General features: G+C 36.8%; 1 long non-coding RNA gene across 1 annotated transcript in view; it reads left to right on the top strand.

Moving 5' to 3' along the window:
• The first annotated feature begins 1,872 nt into the window (after positions 1–1,872).
• Positions 1,873–23,608, top strand: part of LOC145662086 (uncharacterized) — a 34,612-nt gene continuing 12,876 nt past the window's right edge. The window contains exon 1 of the long non-coding RNA XR_014126976.1: positions 1,873–1,986. This is a non-coding gene — a long non-coding RNA (uncharacterized LOC145662086). The remainder of the gene's footprint in view (positions 1,987–23,608) is intronic.

The following is a 23,608-nucleotide window of genomic DNA, read 5'->3' as shown; positions in this document are numbered from 1 at the left end:
AGAGTAACAAAATCATTAACTCAAGTGAAACCAGAGTCTTTACCACCAACTCGTGATGCATTTGCCTTTCACTGTAAAAGAGTGTATTGTCAGGTTCAGTCTTGGGTAAGAAATGATCTAAACCCGTTGCAGTAAGGATGGCAAGTAAAAGAGAAATTACTGATTGCAGTAAAAACATCTCACTCTTCACCGTCTCCTTTCCTTCTTCAATTTATTAAATGCAGTTGTTTAACTGCTCGATGCGCAACTGTGCAGTCTAGTAGCAAGAATCAGGGACTGTATTGCACTACTGCTTGCACAAATTGTCGTGGTAACAGTTGTTTCAACTCTGACTACTCCCATATAGTAGTGAGTGATGATGATTCTGAGAACTGATTTTCTCACTTAAACTGCATTCTGAAAGTGAAACAATGCTAATATAGTGCAGTAGAAGTGTTCAATTCGAATTAATGAACAACTGCTTCAGTATTTCATTCACGCATCCTGTATTATAATTTTCTTTGCAATTGTACTGTAACTGAAAAGTGTGTCTTCATCTCATTTTTCTCTTTGTGAATTCTGATTATCACTGTTATCACATGCTATTATGTAGCTACATTTTAGGTATGCTAAATATGTATTCATGTGCTGAAAATAAAGATCATGTAATAATGGTCAAGCGGGAGATTTTCGTTTTCATGGAATCGAATTATTTTTAAACAGATTTGTAATTTTTCATATCCATTCTGAACAGAAGTCATTGATTTCAGTGTTATGTCTGGTAAGAAATCCATAACATATATATATATATATATATATATATATATATATATATATATATATATATATATATATATATATATATATATATATATATATATATGGGTCGTCAAGTCTAGGAGGCTTAGGTGGGCGGGTCATGTAGCTAGAATGGAAGAAAGTAGAAACGCTTTCAAAGTCTTGACTGGAAGACCAACCGGAAAACGACCATTAGGAAGACCTAGGCGCAGATGGGAGGACAATATTAAGATGGACTCGCAGATACAAAGTAGAAACTGGATGCAGTTAGCTAAGGATAGAAGTCAGTGGAGAGCTTTTGTGAACGCGGCATTGTACCTCCGGGTTCCATAGGTCATATATATATATCTATATATATATATATATATATATATATATATATATATATATATATATATATATATTATTACACTGGTAAGCAAGAAATAAAATTTTAATTTCTCATCTGAAATAAACACTTTTGCAATTTAATTTTGACGAAATAATTAAAGGCATGTTACAAACAAATCGCAACAAAAGCCTAACACAGATCATACATCTAAAAATTAAGTAATATTTTTGAATTTAAGTTGCTGCTAATTCAGAAGCTATTAGAATATTTTTGAATATTATATTTAAAAAATAGTTTTTCATTTTAATTACAAAACTCATTCCAGCAACCTTAGCTCATACAGTACATGTAACAATGATGTGGGTTACGACCTGTGATTATTCTACATAGCTCTCAGTTTCCTTACAATTGGCTGCAATTTGTATAAATTATACACATTACATACAATATGATTACGTTAACAATAGCTATGAAGGAAATCACCTTAATAGGTCATACGTTGGTCAAAAAATGCACAAACTTTCAGAAAATTACCAAATTCCATTATGGCGGCCATTTTTTAATATGGTGGCCTTATGATAACAGTGGCATTGGTAAATTTTATTCCATCGTTTTTGTCACTTATTTTCAATAAGAAATAACTACCAAACTTTCAGTTGCAATTTGCTGTTCGGTCAAAATCTGACTTATTTTTACCCGACTATAACGGCAGAATAATCAATTATCTTTATTAACAGATGATGGTGCTTTATGTGAGCCAAATACAAGCTTCAATGATGGTTGCAACAATTGTTGGTGTGGACCTAGAAGTGAAAGGTTTTGCTCGAGAATGGCTTGCCTAGCGTTTAGAAATGGATCTTTGCTGGTGTTGGTCCCAGGTGGGTAAATATATTATACAAGTCAGACGAAAATTTGAATATTGTTCACGTGCGAAAACTTTCAGCCCAGTAAATAGAAAGAAAAACAAAATAAAATAGGGTGGAAGTCTTAACAAATATTAAGTTTTCACATTAATAGAGTTCTCACAGATAATGAATTTCGATCATGTGATTTGTGAAAGAAAGCAAAGTACTTATCATTTGTTCAAACTACCACAATTATTTTCAATGCTGTTTCCTTATCTCCCAACGACTTGCCTTCTCATGATAGGTAACATCTTGACATAACAACCCAAAAGTACTCGGGTGTGATCGAAAATATTTGATCGAATCCCTAGTATATTCATCTTAACTTGTTTACCCGTACATATTTTAAAAGAACGATTGTACTCGTTTTCCTATGTTTCTGTATATCTCAGCAAGATAGTGTGCTGTTGAAGTTTTGTTTACGTACTTCTCCTGTAGATGTTACTTTCATATCCTCTTTTCAGCATTCCAGGTTGTTTTCGTATGCAGCTAGGACTAATCATAAAGTCCGTAAAATACAAATAATTGTTTAAATACACCAATTGCTTTTTCAGTATTATTTTGGGTTTATGTTCATCATTCAAATGCGTTTTCTTGTTTATTTTCACAACTTCCATAGGTAATATTTGTCACTTCCGACCCCGAGTATACTCGGAATTTTATTTTAAGAATTTTTCAGATGCATGCATATCATTGTTGAAATATCAACAATCAATATTATCGTTATCATTTATAATGTTCTTAAGTGACTATTTCAGTTGAGTAATTAAAATGTATATTAAAATTGAAACACTTTCTTTTCTAAATCTGTATATTAAGAGTTAACACGTTGATAGCCATGTGCATCACCCATAATTCACAGTGTGTGTACTTTATTTTTCAAGGCATGTGACTCAACGATGATTCACAAACACGTAAATTTAAATGGTGAAATATATTCTCCGGCCTCGGAAAGATGTTCGGTATGCTTGGTTTTCAGCTTATGGTGGTTTTTGGCCAGAAATTATTTGAACATTATGATACATATTTTCCTCCAATAAACATGGACCCACAGTGAATTTTACCCGACTTCACTCTGGCGGTTAACGTGTATGTAACAGAACTTCAACTCTTTCCGTTTTCATCTAACAACAAGTTCTATTTCCATGAGATACAGGCAAACCCATCGGAATTAATAGATAGGCTTTGCTTTGCAGAGTAGTATGAGAAAAGTTTTTAGTTTGTTCCACTGGTTTCCAATGATGCAGGACACAACATGACGGTTAATTTTAGACTTCAGGAAACCAACACGGATTAAAGGGAGCTTTTTACTCTCGAGTCATTAGCATATACTAATATAATAAAGTATAATGCATAGAGTACTTCGGTATGAGTATATGTATATTTAACTGTCAACTTTGGGACCGTTTTAATTCTCAGATAACAAAATGATTTGATTCCAAGGTGCGAACCAATAATGTACTATTGTGGCAGGATATGCGAAAAAGTAATTAACTATTAGTAATAGTATTCTTATATGGTTTTTCTCCATTGTACGAAATTTCAAATAAGAATTCTTTTTCTCCGACGAATATGAACATGTTAATAATTCTCTTGTAAAAATTGAATATGGTGAAATGGTAAGTGCAATTAACTATTATTATATGTTTTTTCTCAAGTGAAAGACATTAAGGTATATATCTTATAGTGAGGCTTTTATAGCATAGAATACATTACCGTTAGCTATACGAGTTTAGAAAATGTTCTCCCGAATTAGTGGTGGATTTAAATATTAATATATTACTTCATTTGTACTATTGAAAGTAAGTAGTGAAACTCCTTTGTTGAGTCCATAAACAACATACGTCTAATTGAATTTCTTCCATTAAAAAGTAACTGTAAGTAACTACTCTTTTGGTGAGGACAGTCCCGGGTTTGATTCGCGGTGGGTACTAGCTTGAAAAGGTGTCAAAGCTTTTTTAATCCAGCCATCTTGACTGAGATTTCTCGGGTTTCCTCATTCACAGTAGGCAAATGCCGGGATAGTACTTATAGTGCATATAAGATATAGGATATAGAATATAAGGACGGATAGGATAGGATATAAGATATAGGATATAGTGCATAGTAATAACATGTAACCTGTTAGCCTTCCAGCCCAAAGAAGTTGAGTTGATCGGAATTAGCACAGGTTGTTTTTATCGTAGATTGATCGCGTTTGACGACAACAATTATCGTTTGATAGCCACGCATAGTGACGTAATGCGCATATTTTTGATCGTGAAATAACAAGTTAACATTTAGCCTCTCACGGAAGCAAAATTGAATAAAACTAAGTCAGATTGTTTGGTTGAAGTTTGATCAAGTTTGATCCTTAACTATCAGGGTTTGATCATCACGCATAGAGACGTAATACATATAATTTTCAGAAAGTTAATTTATGCAGCACAACGGAAACAAAATTAATTGAAATGAGGCCGGATCGTTTGAATATTGCTTTATCTCGATTGAAGCCAACAACCAGTACTTGAACGCCATGTGCAATGAGGTTATACGCATATTGTTAAGGGAAGTTAAAAAGTTAACTTCTTCGCCCCATTAAAACAAAATTGATCGTAGTTGAGCCTGAAGGGACCGCGGTGGCTCAGAAAGTTCACTTCTGGTGCACGAGATTCTTATTTCAATCCCAGCTCGCACAAAGTGAGCTTTGTGGTAAACACCGTGTAAGTGAGTATTCTCTGGATTCGCCTGTTTCCATCCACTTTCTGATTCCACCGTTTCATTCATTTCTCATCATCACCGTCTCCTTTAGCCTAGTCCGCATATGTATGGGATGTAAAACAGGCCAAGAGTTCAAGAGTTAGAGTTAGAGTTCAAGATAGTTGAGCCAGATAGATTGATTATTGTTTAACTGCGTTTGTTCGCAACGCGTAATGACGTAATACCCATAATTTTTGAAAGTTAAAAAGTTAACGTATTAGTCCTCCATGTAAGCTTAGTTGATTGAAATCGAGCTTGATCGCCGAGAATCATAGTTTCGTCACCACTTACAGTGACGCAATAAGCATAAATTCGTAGGAGGTTAACAAGTGAACAGTAAGTCCCAATGGGATACAAATTAATCGGAATTAGGCAAGATTGCTTGTTTCTCGTTTGATAGTCAACAATCATCGTTTGATCACCACATGTAGTGACGGAATACACAGAATTTAGTAGGGGCTTAACAAGTTAATCTATTAACACTACCCGTAATGTAAGGTAACTTCATAAAAAAAATGGGCCAGACCGTTGCCTTCTCGTTCAGTTGTGATTCATTGGCACCTGCACTGATTCAATACGCATAACTTTGCAGGGGGTTTTCAAGTTAAATCGTTCTGCATGAAAGCAAAATAAATTGGAATTGAGAAATATTATTGATGGTTTTTTGATTGCTTTTAATCGTCAAAAATAAGAATTTGATAACTACGCATACTGACGTGATACGCATAATACCTAGGTCCAGCCAGCCACAAAAGTAATTCGTCCCTAAGCGCTCTAATTCCATTACTTGGGGTGAAGGTCTTGTGCAGTTGTGAGAACGCCTAGAGAGATGCAACCCACTTACACGTAACTTTTCTCGGCACTGACAGAAGTTGGTACCCTGAGTCGTGTCTTTATGCAAGTAAAATTGTCAGTAGATGACGTACGAAACATTTCTCCACTCTGAGATCAATTTCCCTGGTTCAGAGAGTGTTGTCCAATGAATATTATATGTTAATCTCAGTAATACTCGCCTGACTTGATCTCAACTTTTCCGCCACCTGAAGCATGGCGCCCCCGCCGCAGCCAAACTTTTGAGCCCCGGGCGCCCGGCGTCCATTTTGGGGTCACGTGGTATGACGTTATAGGGTCAGATGATGTTAGGCCACGCCTCTTTTGGGTCACGTGATGTTAGGCCACACATTTTTGGGTCACGTGGTGTTAGGTCACACCTTTATGGGGTAATTTTACCGAGGGGGGTTGATTTTGTTCCCTTTTACGGCATAAAGTTTCGGAGATTTTTACCTTTTGATGGAATACAGGTGTATGTATAGTTTACCTTGCTGTATATAATTTCAACTTTTCCGCCCCCGGCGCCCCTAGGCCACACCCCGTTCGCCTTTATGGGGTAGTCCTACCAAAGGGATTTATTTTGATCCCTTTTGTGGGTATAAATTTGAAGGTTATTCCCTTTCTTACCTTATAGGGTATATATATATATAGCCTACCTGTTTTTGTTTCCTTTGATAAGTTCCTGCGCACACCTTAGCATCGCCTTTAGGATCACGTCATGGGGTCACGTGGTGTTAGGCCATGCTCTGTCTTTATGGGGTAGACCTACCGAAGAGGTCGATTTTATTCTCTTTTATGGGTATAAAATTTTGGAGATTGTTATCTTCATTTCTTACCTTATAGGGAGTATGTATAGTCCGTTTCCTTTGATGAGTATCAGTGATTGATTTTGGAACCTTATTACGTTATATGATTATTTGGAGGTGTAGTTAAGATTATTTCCTTAAATTTGATATGTACTTCGTGATCCATTTCGATAAACCTCAGGGATAAACATGGATACTTTACATATGTTAATTATTATGTTATGGACATTGCAATCGTCCGAATATTTAGAACTGCTGCAAGAAAGAGTACTATATTTCGATACAGATTCCGTGATATTCACACAACGACCATCAGAGCCCACAATAGAACCAGAAGTATTTCTTGGTTCAATGTAAAATGAACTGGAATGGATTGGACCAAAAGCATACATTAAAAATTTCGCGCTGGTGGCCCAAAACAGTGTGCCTTAGAAATCTACGACCCCGACACGAAATCAGCCAGTTATGTATGCAAAATTCGTGGATTTACACTCAATTATACAGCAAGCCAAAAGTTAAATTTCAATAATTTGGAGCGAATGATCGTTAATCAATCCAGTGATAAAATCTCTATTAGCACACAACACAAAATTTACAAAACCCAGGATCATCATATTGTCACTAAACCTGAACAAATGAAGTACAGTTTCAATTATAAAAATGCCGATTAATACCTAATGCATACGAAACACTGCCCTATTGGTATAAAACAGCCAAAACAGAATAACAGCCATATTTTTCCCTAATCCCACTAATATTACCTCCCAAACACATGCTAAAAATAAATGTACAGAAACATTAAGAAAAAAGTAATTCTGTATTATATTTCACATCCTAAAATCAAATTATTTTTCTCTACCGCGACTTCAACTTCTTTTTCTGAATCAGTTTACCGGTAAAATAAAATTTCTCAAATCAATGTTTATCGAAAAACTAATTTTCGTTACTAAATTTTTGTTTCAGAACTTTTTTCGTGTACGAAATAAAAAGTTTGTGTACAAAATAAAATTGTTACAGAAGAAAATGTGTACGAAAAAATTCTGTTTCAGAAAATTTTTTGTACAAAAAAATTCTGTTACAGAAAAATTTTCTGTGTACGAAACAAAATTCTGTTTCAGAAATATTTGTGTACGAAACAAAAATCAGTTTTTGTCACGAAATTGCTTCTACTAAATGAATCGATTCATTCTGATAGTGTTGGCAACACTGGAAAATCACGCAACAATTATTGTAGTATCACTAAGGCACTGAGTTACAGCGAACACAACTAAATTCGAACCAACTATCCTAAACGTCTGATTCATCTCTAAATACATCCAACTAAACAATAAGGTTATGTTTATACGTTTTAATGCCAACGCTTAGCACTGAGTCAGTAAGGTTTCCTTCAAGGTCAAAGTCTTACTCGAAGTAAAAAAGATAACATAGACCTCCTTTTCTATATGAAACGTAAACCTAGTGTGAAAACTGCTCGCACAGAAATATGTAATGTAACATAATCTGTTTATGTTCTTTTCATACGTGAAACTGCTCGCTCAGAAAATTAAAAGTTATCAATGGGGCACTGTGGTGTAGCACTTGTCTCTGATGTGTGAGGTCTGCTTCAATCCACAACCAAGTAAGTTTATGATGTTTTCTTATTTCACCATTTCTCATCATCGTATTGCTTAGCCTCAAGAGGAACATTAAACTCAGCATTTCCTAAAACTAGCACCAAGGATCGAACTTGGATGATTGCAATGTCTATAACAGAGTAATCAACATATGTAAGGTATCCATGTTCATCCCTGAGGTTTCACGAAATGGATCACGAAGTACGTATCAAATTTAAGGAAATAATCTTAACTACACCTCCAAATAATCATATAACGTAATAAGGTTCCAAAATCAATCACTGATACTCATCAAAGGAAACGGACTATACATACTCCCTATAAGGTAAGAAATGAAGATAACAATCTCCAAAATTTTATACCCATAAAAGAGAATAAAATCGACCTCTTCGGTAGGTCTACCCCATAAAGACAGAGCATGGCCTAACACCACGTGACCCCATGACGTGATCCTAAAGGCGATGCTAAGGTGTGCGCAGGAACGTATCAAAAGAAACAAAAAAGGTAGGCTATATATATGCACCCTATAAGGTGAGAAAGGGAATAACTTCTTCAAAATTATGCCAATAAAATTGAACAAAATAAACCCATTTAGTGGGACTACCTCATAAAGGCGGAGCGTAAAACTATGTAAACTAGAGGAGCCGTGGGCGCAAAATTTCAGCGGGCGTCACACTCCAGAGGCGCAAAAGTTAAAATTAGGTAACACAAAATAAGCTACCGTATACATACACCTGTACTCCATCATAAGGTAAAAATATCCTAATTTTATGCCGTAAAAGAGAACAAAATCAACCTCCCTCGGTAAAACTACCCCATAAAGCGGTGACCTAACACCACGTAACCCAGAAGGGCGTGGCCTAACATCACGTGACACAAAAAAGAGTGTCCTAACATCACGTGACCTTATAACGTCATAGCACGTGACCCCAAAATGGGCGCCGTGCTTCAGGTGGCGTAAAAATTGAAATCAAGTCAGGAGAGTACTACTATATCAATATTGTTGTGTATGTAATTTATTTTTTCATTGTATACTGTATATTCAAAGAAATAAAACACTGATCACATATGAATCAGAAAATTCTTGAAAGTTGCTGAAAATATCAAATCTAGAACAACTACTGCAAATAACTTTGAAAATGATTGCCTCTGTTGACAGACCTCCAATTCTCATTCCAACATCTTTTTTTCTAGGGAAGAGAAGATCTTTCTTATCACACTAAGTGTGCATTGAAATTGAAATTGAAACAGGAACACTTGAAAAAGGTTCAGCCTCGCCGGAATTCGAACCCGGGTCTACCGACAGAAGTTCGATGTGTTAACCACTCACCGACCGCGCCACTTAAATTTCACCAAAAGTAATAACTAGTTAAAATCGTTTCATGGAAAAATATAACAAGATACTCAAATATAACAAAAAAAAAAAAAAACAAATATAAACAAAATATAAATAAAAATATAAATAAGAAAATATAAGCAACTTGTGTGAATGTCTTAATGACTTACACGAGATTTCCAGGTTTAACTGAAAAAGAAGTTATATGAACGTTGCTCAATGAAGAAAGTATCACGAAATCTTCTTCAAGTTGAGCGTACGTCATCGGCAGAGCAGTAACTTGTGGGGGACAGGGTACAACTGCCTCCCAGAGAAGCTCCCCGCCGTTCGAGTGGGCCCATTTTGAGACTAAATTTTCTTACTCCATATACGATAGGAACATGACATTAGAAATGAAGCATCAAATAGGGTCGCTATATTACATAAACAAAACAGCACGCAAAAGGTAAATAGAACAAAAATGATTCGTAAACCCATTTGAGTAATATTTATTCGTATGGCTATGAGATTTATCAATATTGTCCGCTTAATAATTTAGCCATGTATGGAATGGGCCCAGGGAGTAACTAACGGAACCGCAGACCTTGACGTGCAGGAGGGCAAACAGGATCCCATGGGCCCATAAAGATTAAGGGAAAGTTGGAGGGAGGAGGCCCAATAATTAGAAATTAACTTATTCTAGGGGCCAAAATAACCTTATTAATGCTTGCCCTTCAGAAAAGAGTTGATTTCGTTTTGAGTTTAACGCCGCGTTCAGCAGCGAGGCTATATGATACGTGGACCTACTGATTAACGTGGAATCCTAACCACATGAGCTCCCACCGGGAATTGAACTCGGGTCTCCCACGCCAAAGCCCCCTTAGAAAAGAATCTAAGTTACGGCGCTGGTGATCAGTTGCAGGAATGGATCCGATTTACATTACATTTTGTCTTTAATATAACTTATAATTTCAACAGAAATTATTTTCACATTCTTTAAGTTGTATCAACACGTGTAGAAATACGAGTATACAGTTCTATATTTATGTTCCATAACTACTAGTTTATTTTCTTACATTCATATGACGAGTCTGTGTCAAATTACGGCCACATTATCATGAGGTTGCTGATCGTGAGGCTCAATCCACTACGGGTTCGAATTCCTGTGAAGAGCAAGGTAAGAATTTTAATTGTCCTCAGTATTTCTGTGTTTGTGTTCCTGTCGTGTTTGGAATACGTCGAAAGGACATGAGGTGCCACTGGCAAACAATACTGCGGTTGGACCGATTTCTTGAAAAAAAGTTGTGAAAGCAGGAAACTCGCATTGCAGCTACTTGGGTACAAATCCCGTCGTAGTAATAGTAGTTTTTCTGAATGGAAAGATAATGTTTATGTAACTGGCAGTGGCGTATTTACGATTTTGTTTCGGGAGGGGCTTTGCTAACTTTCGGGGGGGGGGGGCTTTGCCTGGAAATGTGAAAATTCTGCAAGATATTTCATTTACTTTACTATACTAAGGAAGATTTCGGGGGGGCTTAAGCCCGGAAGCCACCCCTAAATACGCCACTGGTAACTGGTATTGTAATGATGTTATTCATTGACTGTTATTTTGATTATTATTATTACTATTAATAGTAATAATAATAATAAAAATACCACAATGGAAAGAAAAAGTAACATATTCGAAGGTGTTCATTGGAACAGAAAATATATAGAGTATGTCAGATGTTTCTTAGGTTTACATATCAACGCAATAATATTGTTACATTTATGGATTTACAGATAGAATTATCATTTTATGACAAGAAATGGAATATAAGGATTTGTTAGCTGATGACGGTAATGCATTTTGTTTCGCCTTTCTAAGTAGAAAACTAAGGTGACATCGTAAATAGAATCATTCTCCTGACTAGCGATCCCTATTGTAAGTTCGATCACTATTAGCAATTTGTACACAACTACGAACAATTCCTTGGAACTCATTTTTGGTCCATACTACAGCAGAAAGAACGTGTTTACCCTTTATGTATTCATTTATTCTTGTCCAAACACGTTACTTGCCAGACAGTTACGAAGGTTGATATAGATGACGTACTTTTTTGTTATTGGCGTTTGACCTGTACATGAAGTTGTCTCAAGTTTTAGACCCATAGGAATTGAACAGTTTTCATGCTAGTGTACATCAAAAGTATCAGTTTTGTAGATTGTAAAAATTTACTGAATTGCCACACCCGGAATCGAACTCGTGTCCCAAACATTACGAAACTAACGCTTAAGCAATTACTCTAAGACATCACTGTTCTGGGAGAAAGAAAAATGGAGCTGTAGTGAATTCTGTAATTACTCATTTTTACGATTCCAGTATAATAATGCTGAAACTTTCTGATTTCAGTCATGATAAAATAGTAAAATATTATGCAGAAAAAATAAACAAGAGAAGTCATCTTTAAATTGACAACTCATATGTACGGAGGCGCTGCCATATGCTCTCGCCTCGGGCCCTGATTTTGCACGGCACGGCATTGGACATATACTTATATTGAATGGAATCTGGTGTTTCAGGTAACTGGATTATTTTTTAAGTTAATTAATTTAACGAAGCTTCCTGAGTACCTTGCTTCCTATTTTTAGGCGTTTTACTCACTTTTACAGTTTTTCCACTAACTCTTTAAGAAGGGGGACAAAAACACAGAAACATTTCGGATAGTAAAAATCACAAACACTATTCGAACGTTCTTCCCTCGTCTGAAGTAAAACAATAAAATATGGTGAACATGCAATTTTTGGTCATCCATTTTTCTTTGGTGGCAAATCCTGTGTTGAAGTCGGTTAGTGGGTCGTGGCCCAACAGCATGAGACCCACTGCGTCCCACCATCCACCGTGACCCACTGCGACGCACCACCCACCGTGACCTAAAATTTAATATGACACACACTGACCCACCGACCCTCTCTGCTCACTGCATTCTAGACAGCATTTTCTGACGCGACAAAATGTCAATGAACCACAAAAATTCTCCCCCAAAATATGTTACATCGCTTATACGGGTGAGTTGATGACATTAGGGTGAGTCTAAAAACACCTAAAAGGTGCCAGGAAAGTACCCCGGAGAAGGATAGAACCACCATCCTTATGATTACTGGACAGGTATTCTTCCGACTTCATTACGGAGGCGATGAAGGAGACGTCGCTTGTAAAGGAATAAATCGTTGAGATCGTTTTAATTTGGTCAATTAGAATGCTCTTTTAACCGTATATATGAGACGATAACTGTTTTGAATAAGATAAAATGCGTTCGTCACGTAATTTTATAACATAATGACGCGTGATTATTTACTTTATTTCATAGTTTTCCCTTACTCACTTTCTAACGATCGACAACAGTTGCCACCTAAATTCATACAATTATCGCACTCAAGATTTTTCATTTCATCATGTTGAGGCAGAAGTTATTCTTGACCTCCGAAGCTCACTTTAGGAACAATTCGTCAGGAAAAAACAATATATAATAATAACTGCATGCACATGAGTGGCGATAGTTTGTGTTGGTTCCTTCGCGATTCTCCGCGACGAATCGAAGGAACTACACTAACTACAAAACCCCGACGCGACACTGATACCCCACCGGCAATAGGACACCGTCTCGTATCTATATTAACGATCGACGTTTACCCGCAAGTGGGTCACTAGGTGTTAGCGACGATTACGGCATGGGATAGGTCCATTTTCATATAGCCTCGCTGCTGAATGAGACATTAAACTCAAAATCAACTGAACTCAACGCAAGAAAAAATACAGTGCTGCGCATCACATATCCATGTATGCTTACCATGCGCTTTATAATAATTGCTAAAAGCTTGTTTATTATATGGATCACTTAGAGCACAGGGCAATAAACCCATAAAGTTGTGAGAAAAATAGTCATAAAATTTGTAATGTAAGCTTCTGTATGTTGGTATGCATACCTTGATTTGGGAGTTTCAAATTTCATCCACTTTTTCACTGAGAAGTATCGACAATGCAACAAGGAAATAATTAGACCATGATAATTTAATTGAAATTCATCGTAAGTATGCCCATGGCAAACACTTTACCATTTTATATCGTAAAGGTCAGATCCATCATTATTGTAACAGAGCAGTCCGTAGAAATTCAAGCTCCGATTACTTAGAATTTGACAACCTGGTTTTATTACAAGTGTAAACTCTTTAGTCGGTAGAAAAGATGACGTGGATCATGTATCAGAGTTGAAGACGATGTGTTTTAGTGGGTCAGTGGGTCATGGTGAGTGGTGGGTCAAGTTTTCATTGACCCACGCCATCTCTGAGCAAATCTGTAAAACCAAACCAAACAAAGAGCAATACAACTACACAAAACGCTCAAAATCTTAGCTATTCATGACAAACTATTGCATGTTCCGAATAACTCTAGTATATCCACATACCATCATTTGTCATATTTTACCGAAATACGTCATGACTTTTCTGACAACCTGATATTTGAAATGTTGTTAATACGCAAACTTCATTGATCTCATCACTTATTCACTTATACTCTTATGATCATCACAACCTTTAGGGTACTTCCCGTAGATATAGAAAAGTGAAATGTAATATCCAGGCTTGGTGTAGCGTGCAAGTAAACCAATGAAAAGCAACACGATAATATTTCCCTCCTCCAAACCCCCTAAGGTGGAGTGTGTTACTACGTTCTCTGGGCTTATTCCATACATGACAAAATTATAAACATTAAGGTGATAAAATTCATAAACCTCAAAGCTATACGAACAAATATTATTTCTAGAGCCCCTAATAGTAGACATTTATTTTACTGAAAGGGGTCCAAGACTCATTTTTGTTTTATTTACCATTTGTATGCTGTTTTGTTTATGTAATGTAGCGACCCTATTTGATGCTTCATTTCTAATTTCATGTTCGTATCGTATATGGAGTAAGGAAATTTTGTCTCAAAATGACCCCCCAAAACGGCGGGGAGCTTCTCTGGGGGGCAGTTACCCCCTGCCCTCACAAGTTATGGCTCTGCCAATGGCGTAGCCTCAAATTGAAGAACGTTTCGTGATATTTTTCTCATTGAGGAGCGTCTATATAACTTGTTTTTGAGTTAAAGAAGGAAATCTCGAGTAAGTCATTAAGACACTCACACAAGTTGCTTATTTTCTCTTATTTATATTTTTATTTATATTTTGTTTATATTTGTTTGTTTCTGTTATATTTGAGATATTGTTTATATATTTCCATGAAACGATTTTAACTATGTATTAGTTTGGCTGATAGTTTAAATGGTTCGGTGGTTGAGTGGGGTTCACCGTGAGTTCTCATGGTGTGTGGAGGTGTTTTTGAGCGTTCCGTGAAAGCATATCCTTCGTTTCTTTTGATTTTTCTTTAGTTTTTTTTTGTCCTGTGATTAGGACTGTATAGTGGTGTTAATTACTGAAAATTGTGTTAAGTAGTACTACGTTATGAATACCATTCGACAAAATACGTTAAAATTTGGGTTTGACAAGAATTTCAGACAATTACGACCGTCACCGGCTGAAATACACATATGGTTAAGTGAGAATTTTTCCGATCTGATGAACAAAGTGATTGCAATTCAATTACACAACGAAGACTTCTGTGTATATGTAAAACTGGATACAGCTCTGAATTTTGAACAAGCTTTACGTACTTTGCCAGACTCTGTTCCCTTCCGTCATTCGACTGGTGTTTCCTCTGTGGTGAATATATTGGATGCTACTACTAACTATACTAAAGTCCGTATTTTTGAATTGCCGTGTGAACTTAGTGATGATGTAGTACGTGATACCTTGCGTGAATATGGTGAGATTAAACAAATAGTACATGAAAAGTGGGGCACTCACTTAAAATACCCTGTGTTGAATGGTGTTCGCGCAGTTTATATAGAATTGGGGAAACATATACCCTCTAAACTCCACTTCATGGGTTATAAGGCTTCAATTGTGTATCCTGGACAGCTGCATACTTGTTTCCGCTTTTTGAGTACGGATCATCTTGTTTCCCAATGCAAGGTACCACCTCGTCAGTTATCTCGTCCTCAGCACAAACAGGACGACCTTCGAATGACAGCTTTATCCACTGGTAATCTCCCGAAAACCCCGCATTACTCGTTAAACTCACTGTCTCCTTCTTTACGGCCCAGTGTTTCCACGAGTGTTCGTGATGTGTCTCGAGCTCCCCCTCCTTTGGTGCAGGATCCTACAGAATTTCCTACTTTATGTCATGATGTCATAACAGAACCTGAGCCAAGTAATACGGCCTTACAAGATTGTGTTGACCCGATTCAGTGGCCCTCGACCAACTCAGTGCTACAAACTGCCCCGCCCAATCTGGCAACGTCGCAGGATGATGTCCCATTGTCTACCTCTCATGGTCAGCTTACTAAGAAATCAGCCACAACTCTTGAAAATGCATCTGAATCTACTTTTCCCTTCACTAGTGCTCATGGAAATCAACTACGGCGATCGTTACGTAAAAAACGAAAAGTGCTCTCAAATAAAACAGACAGTGTTAGCCAAGCAATCCAAGATAGTGTGAGTGACCCGGAAACACATAGCGGCGGTGGTGGTGACCTTGACTCTGACATGGTTTGTAACAACTTCTCTGCTACAGGCGAGTCTCGTGAAAAGAGTGGTGAAACAGACCCTACTGCTTCGTAAATTCTTGTGTATAGCTTCTCGTCAGCACCGCTCACGTGCCCTTGGGTTCTTATGCCATATATTTTATTTTCTACTTTCCCTGCAGCGCAGTTCTCACGTGATGTTTACTGGATTGTTTCTATTTATGTTTTTATTTTTCTTTCTTTGCAAACTTCAGGACGAGTGGTGGCGATTGAGTTTCAGATGGATGCAATATTTCTCCTCTCCCCCCTCTGAAGTGAGGTGTATTTTTGCACAACTTATCCAGTTTTTGGTGTTATTTTTTCAAATTGCTTTATTATTTTATGTATTTATTAACTTGATGGCAGGTTCTCCGTCTCCTACTAGACCTAACGTGCGCCGTCTATGTACAATAAATATCGCTGGCATTCACCATCCAGCGAAACAAAATAGTTTAAAAACTTTTGTTATGCTAAGTGGTTACGACATCATTCTTCTGCAAGAGGTCCGTTTTGAATGTTTTGAATTTCTGCCAATGTACAATGCAATTGTGAATATCGGACCCAACAATCGGGGTACTGCTATCTTAATCAAAAAGGGTATTGTCGTCGAACGCATTAAGCGACTTCCCTCTGGCCGTGGTATCAGTTTATTTTGTGATGGATTTAATATTGTGAACGTTTATGGTATTTCTGGAACACTTAACAGGCGTTCTCGTGATCATTTTTATAACGAGGAAATACTGCAGATTTTACCAGATAATTGTGATCCTATTATTCTGGCTGGTGACTTTAATGTACTGGAACGGAAAATCGATACCACTGGCATCTTAAACCCTAGTGTCACTTTTACCCGCCTTATACAACAGTTGCGGCTCCGGGATGTGTGGTGGAATCATTGGACGGTGCCTAAATTTACTTTTAAGAATAGTCATATGATGTCCAGGTTAGATAGGTGGTACATAACGTCTTCTCACTGTTCAAATATCATTGAAACGGACATATGTCCAGTTTCATTTAGCGACCATGCAGCGGTTTATTGTGTTCTTAAAATTCCGACAGGTGTCTCGCATACGCATGGTAGAAGTTACTGGAAATTAAATGCTCAACTTCTCCATCCAGCTACCATTAGGAATGATTTTCGTCAACGTTGGCAATTTTGGGTACGTCAACGACGTTACTTTTCAACTATTTCTGAATGGTGGACTTCTTACGTTAAACCCCACATAAAACGTTTTCTCCAATGGTACGGAAAAGAAATTAAACGCGAGACTCATCAGACATTAGAATATTACTACGCCGTATTAAACGATCTCTGGTCTCAACCCAGCAGCCCTCAAAATCTCAGTCATATTCATAGGGTTAAAGCGCAGATTACACGCATTCAACTTCGAGCTCTTGAACGATATCAGACGGCTTCCACATCTGCCTCATTTTGTAAATCTGAACGCATTTCCTTTTACCACTATATTCAATCGCAGAAGCGACGTCAACAGAACTACTTTGAAGCTATTACGATGGATGGTGCTGGCAAAGTTACGGATCTTAATGATCTTAAGACTCATGTGTATGAACATTTTTCTTCCTTATATCGAACTGGTTTAATCAATGCTACGGCACTAGAGACATATTTCCCGGAGACAATGCCCCAACTGTCTCCCGACGTACATCAACAATTAATGGCGGACATTACTCCGACGGAAGTCCGAGAAGCATTGCGTACATGTAAAGACCGCAAGAGTCCCGGTCCAGATGGACTAATTTATGAATTCTATGTCTCCTATTGGGATATTGTTGGAGCGGAGTTATGCCACCTTTTTAATGAGCTCTTAAGGCATCACAATTTCATTGATAATCAAGGTGTCATTGTCCTCATACCTAAAACGAACTGTCCGGTGACCATACAGAACTACCGTCCTATAACGTTACTCAATACTGACATGAAACTTTTCTCTAAAGTCTTAGCACGACGCTTGAAACTTGTTTGTCACGAGATTATTAGTGATTTTCAGGCAGCCATTCATCCCACCAAGAATGTATTTTCTGCTCTTAGCAAGATCCGTGACATCACTGAATATTTTAAATTTAAGCGCATGCCTGCATGTTTATTATCAGTGGACTTCCAAAATGCTTTTGACTTTTTATCCCACGACTATCTCTACAATGTTCTACGAGCCTACAAGTTTCCTGATTCATTTATTGACTTGATTCGTGCGCTATACTCTTCCGCCACTTCCCGTGTGCAAATAAATGGCCACCTTACGGCTCCCTTTTCCATACGTCGTGGAGTAAGACAAGGATGTGCTTTATCTGTATATTTATTTAGTTTGGCGCTTGAACCTCTGTTCTACCATCTAATGTCGCTCCCCTCATCAGTGAATCATGATTTTCAAGATATCAATGTTCAAGCTTTCGCTGATGATGTGACGCTCCTTTTCACTACGAATGAACAGTTTGCGCATATTGAACAGTGTCTACAGACTTTCATGCAGGTGAGTGGTGAAAAAATCAATGTGAATAAATCGACGTTATTGTTATATAATGCTTCCATGGTCACGTCACACTTTTCTATTGACCATCAGTATCTGATAAATGACCACGTCAAAATACTTGGTATTACCTTTACAGTTCGAACTGACGTGCTGACAGATATAATTTGGGACCCTATTCTTCAGAACTTACGCCTACTTAGTGCAGACAATAAAGGTCGGAGCTTGAATTTGATACAACGCACCTGGTTTGTTAATACTTACATTCTTTCTAAAGTGTGGTATGCAGCGCAGATCTTTCCTCTGCCTGAGTGTTATGCAAGGAAGATTGAACTCTCATAGGCTGGATTCTGTGGAGTGGATTTTATTTTCGACTCCCACGACATGTTACCTATTGTTCATATTTTACAGGCGGATTACAAGTTACTAATGTGAGACAAAAATGCAAAGCTCTTTATATGCGTAATGGATTGAAGTTATTTCTTGATTCTGACTCTCACACATCGCAATGGATATCGTGCTGGACTGTTTCATTAACTGAAAATAATCCGCCATACATCCGCTTTTTTCGTCATTGTCCTGCATATGTGCGGGAACTCATTTCCGCATGGGCATATGCCCCACCGTTACCCGAGGCTTGTACCATGTCCACTAAAATGTTGTATGGCACTTTAATCAACAGTGTTATGTGTCATTCTGTACCCCGAATTTGTCATAAGTTTCCCACCTATGACTGGCATGCGATCTGGCGAAATGTGCACAACAAAATTTTATCTTCGGACATTCGTAGTGTTTGGTTGTGTTTTATTCATGACTTACACCCTACCAATGAGCGACTTCATATTATTCATCGTTCTGATTCTCCTAATTGTGTGCACTGCGGTCGACTGGATACTCTTTTGCATCGTGTGTCTGAGTGCACTGATACGACTCCCATCTGGACCTCTTTATGTGGATTACTTGCGGTGATCTGTCGTAAACCAGCTAACTATTTTGACCGCCGTATACTTGCCTTTCCGGACTATGTGTGGTATCCCAATACAAAACTCAATGCCGTTAATTGGCTTATTGGGCATACTATCTATTATACTATGTCCTCTATGCCAAAGTGTACAGTGGAGGAATATTATTTATACTTAAAATATGCTCATAAGACTTTTCCTATGATCAATCTGAATGAAACATCTGTGTTTGCTAATTTCGTCAAAGTGATCTTGTAAGATTCCATAGTATACTGGTTTGATGTAACGTACCGACAGTGTTTTCAATGTACTAGTTAATACAGTTCAATAAATATATTAACAAAAAAAATTGGTTAGCGCATTAAACTTCTATTTGGTGGACCCGGGTTCGAGTCCCGGGCAAGTTGAAACTTTTTCAAGTTTTCTTGTTTCAATTTCAATTTCAATGCATACTCAGGGCGATAAACAATATCTTCTTTCCTCCTGAAGGAAGATGTTGGAATGAAGAGAATTGGAGAAGGTGTCTCAATGGATTCAACCATTACAAAGTTATTTTTAGCAGCTGTTCTAGATTAGATATTTTCGGCTACTTTCAAGCATTTTCTGATTCATATGTGATCAGTTTTTTTTATTTATTTGACTATACAGTATATAATGAAAAAATGCATTACATACACAATAATATTGAGATTAACATATGATATTCATTTGACAACACGCTCTGAACCAGAGAAATTGATCTGAGAATGGAGAAATGTTTCGTGCGTCAGCTACTCACAATTTTACTTCCATATAGACTTGCCTCAGTGCTACCAACTGCTGCCAGTGCCAAGAAAAGTTGCGTGTAAGTTGTATTGCATCTGTCTAGGCGTTCTCACAACTGCAAATGACCTGGACCCCAAGTAATGGAATTAGAGCGCATAGGGGGGAATTACGTTTGTGGCTGGGTGTACATAGACAGTTAACAAATTAACCTATATGGCCCTATGGAAAAAAATCATTGAAATTAGACAAGATCATTTGATCGTCGCTTGATGACGAGTGATAGTCGACAACAATCGTTTGATCACCACGTATAATAACGTAATATGGATATTTTATAGGAGGAGTTAACAAGTTAACCTGTCAACCCTCATGTGAAAAAATATCTAAATTGAGCCAAATCATTTCGTCGTCGTTTAGTCGCGTTTAATCGCCAACTATCAGCATTTTTTTTACCATGCATAGTGATCTAATACGCATAATTTGTAGACAGTTGGCAAATTAAGCTATTAACTCTCAATGTAAGCAAAATTTAACGGATTGAACCAGGTTGTTTGATCGCCGTTAGGTCATGTTCGATTGTTAGATTAACACATAGTAAATTAATAAGCAAATATTTGTAGACGATTAACAAGTTAACTGTAAGCCTCGATGCAATCAAAATTAAACGAAATTGGATCACACTGTTTTATCGTAATTTATTCGCATTGTCGTAATTGTCCGGAACTATCGTCCTATCGCTGCGTCTAGTAACCTAATATGCATACTCCAGTAGTTAATAATGAAGTCTTTTCATCCTCGTGGAAGCAAAATTGATCAGAATTTGGATACATGTTATCGTCATTTCGGCACAGAATTGATCGGATAGGAGCTTGATCATTTGATCATCCTCTGTCGCATTTGATTGCCATACGGGTATTTTATAGAGAGTAAACTATGTTCTGTCCCACCGAAGTAAAATTAGTTGAAATAAGGCCAGATCGTTTGATTGTGGGTTGATCGCGATTAATCGCCACGACCAACTTTTGCTCGCTAAAAATAGTGACTTAATATGCATAATTTGTCAAGTGATTAACAAGTTAATCTTTTCATCCAATGAAAGCAGACTAGATCGGAATTAAGCTTGATCGTTTGATCGTTAACAACTAGCGTTTGATAACCACACGTAGCGTAGTGACGTAATACCCATATGTTTTGAAGGTTAGCTCGTTAATCTGCTAGCTCCCATGTATGTATAATTGATTGAAATTGAGACGCATTCCTTTATCGTCATTAGTTCACATTCGATTGCCTGCAATCATAGTTTGATAACCACGCATAGTGACATAATAAGTCTACTGTATATTAGTAGGATACTAACAAAATAATCTGTAAACCTCGATGGACTCAAAATTGTTTACAACTGAACAAGATCGTTTGATCACCTTTGATCATCAACAATTAGCATTTGATTGCAACGTGTACTGAAGTAATACGAATATTTTAAGGGTAGGCTAACAAGTTAATTTGTTAGCCCACTATGGAAACACAATGGATCGACATTAGCCCAGATCGTTTGATCGCGTTTGATGGCTCATAACCACCGTTTGATCACTACGTGTAGAGATGTAGTACGAATCATTTGTAGCAAGTTAATAAGTTAACCAGAAAACTTCCATGGAATCAAAATTAATCGGAATTGTGTTATATCGTTTGATCGTGATTTGATCGAGCTTGATTATCAACAACTATCGTTTAATCGGTACGTAACATGTATATTTTATACAGCGAATTGGAAGTTAATTTATTCTCGGCATGCAATCAAACGATATCAAATGTTTATCTAGATAGTTTAACTGCTAACAATCAGTGTTTCATCGCCACGCGTAGTGATAAAATCCTCAATCTTTAATAAACTTAACCTGTTCGTTTGCATGGATATAAACTTGATTGACATTGGGCCAGATCGTTTGATCATTTGATCGCGATTGATCATCAAAATCCATAATTTTATATCAAATCATAGTAACGTAATATGCATATTCTGAAGAGGGAATTTACAAGTTAACATTTTCACCTATTAAGTAAAATTGATCAAAAACAATGTTCTAGATAATTCGATTGCTAAGAATCAGCATTGATTGACATGCTTAGTGACGTAATACTCTTAATTTGTAAAAAGTTAACGAGTTAACCTGTTCGGCCTCATGAAAAAGAATATTAAAATTGGGCCGGATCGTTTGATCATTGTTTCTTTGAGATGGATTGCAAATACGCATCATTTTATCGCCACATGTAATGACGTAATATACATAATTTGAAAAAAGTTAACAATTTAATTCATTAGTCCTTCATGTAAGTGCAATAGATCGCAATTGAGGTTGAGATTGATCGAATTTGTCTTCATTTGATCGCATTTAGTCTTCAAGAACCATAGTGGGAACGTCATTAGTAGTAACTAAATATGCATAACTTTGTAGGAGGAGTTAAAAAGTTAATCAGTTAAACCTCCAACGGGCAAAATTGATCGAGATTGAGCCAAATCGTGTAATCGCCGTTTAGTAGCATTTAATCGCCAACAGTCAGAATTTGATAACCATACATAGTGACGTAATACGAATAATTTGTAACAGTTGGCAAGTTAACTCATTAGCTCTGAATGTAATCGTAATTTACCGAAATTAACCCTTTAACGATCAAAACTTTTTTGATTTTTTTTTAAATCTTTAGTGCGCATTACATCTTTACTTATCATCTCTAGCTTCATCAAAAAATACGCAAAAAATTCCATCATAATTATCATCATCATTACAAGTTTTGTTTGGCAAAGATCGACCACTGTACTTTTAACCATTAGTTTATATTTGGTTAGTTTCTGTGGTTTATATTTGAACCACTTATGGAAATGACTTTTATTTCAGGATAATATAAGGAAATAACAGTTGTACCTTACAGAAAGGAAATTCATATATAATGTATATATTTTCATAATTATCATATTACACAGAATTATAAAATTACATTATAAATGTTATTTTAACGCATAGAATAATTTTATTTAGAATATTTCTTTATCACAGTTATGAGTCATCCATTTCCAAAACGTTTCTTACCGACTTTCATCAGAGTTGACAATTGTTCATCAGAGTATAGATAATTTGTATCAGCAATTGAGCCATCTGAATGTAGAACTGAATTAAAATTGACGTCCATTGGGCCAGGAGGACTTGTTCCAGGCTGAGCGTCACCATTAACTTCTTGTGCGAAGGGGACATGGGGCATGTCTTCAGGATCTGTATCTCCTCCAATACGTTCTCCAGATATTTTTTTAATTTCTGAAGAGTACATACCTCTCTGTTTTCGTGTCATCGTGACCAAAAAAGAGAAAGATGCGCTATAATAAATTCTTATTTCAGTAGGTTAAGTTAGCAAGAACACTGTCCCACATTAGGAGTACAATGC

This window comes from Thermobia domestica, chromosome 10, assembly GCF_964235325.1.
Source record: "Thermobia domestica chromosome 10, izTheDome1.hap1.1, whole genome shotgun sequence".
In the NCBI taxonomy this organism is placed as follows: domain Eukaryota; kingdom Metazoa; phylum Arthropoda; class Insecta; order Zygentoma; family Lepismatidae; genus Thermobia; species Thermobia domestica.
The sequence above is the reverse complement of the archived record's forward strand: the minus strand, read 5'-3'. Positions and strand labels throughout refer to the sequence as shown.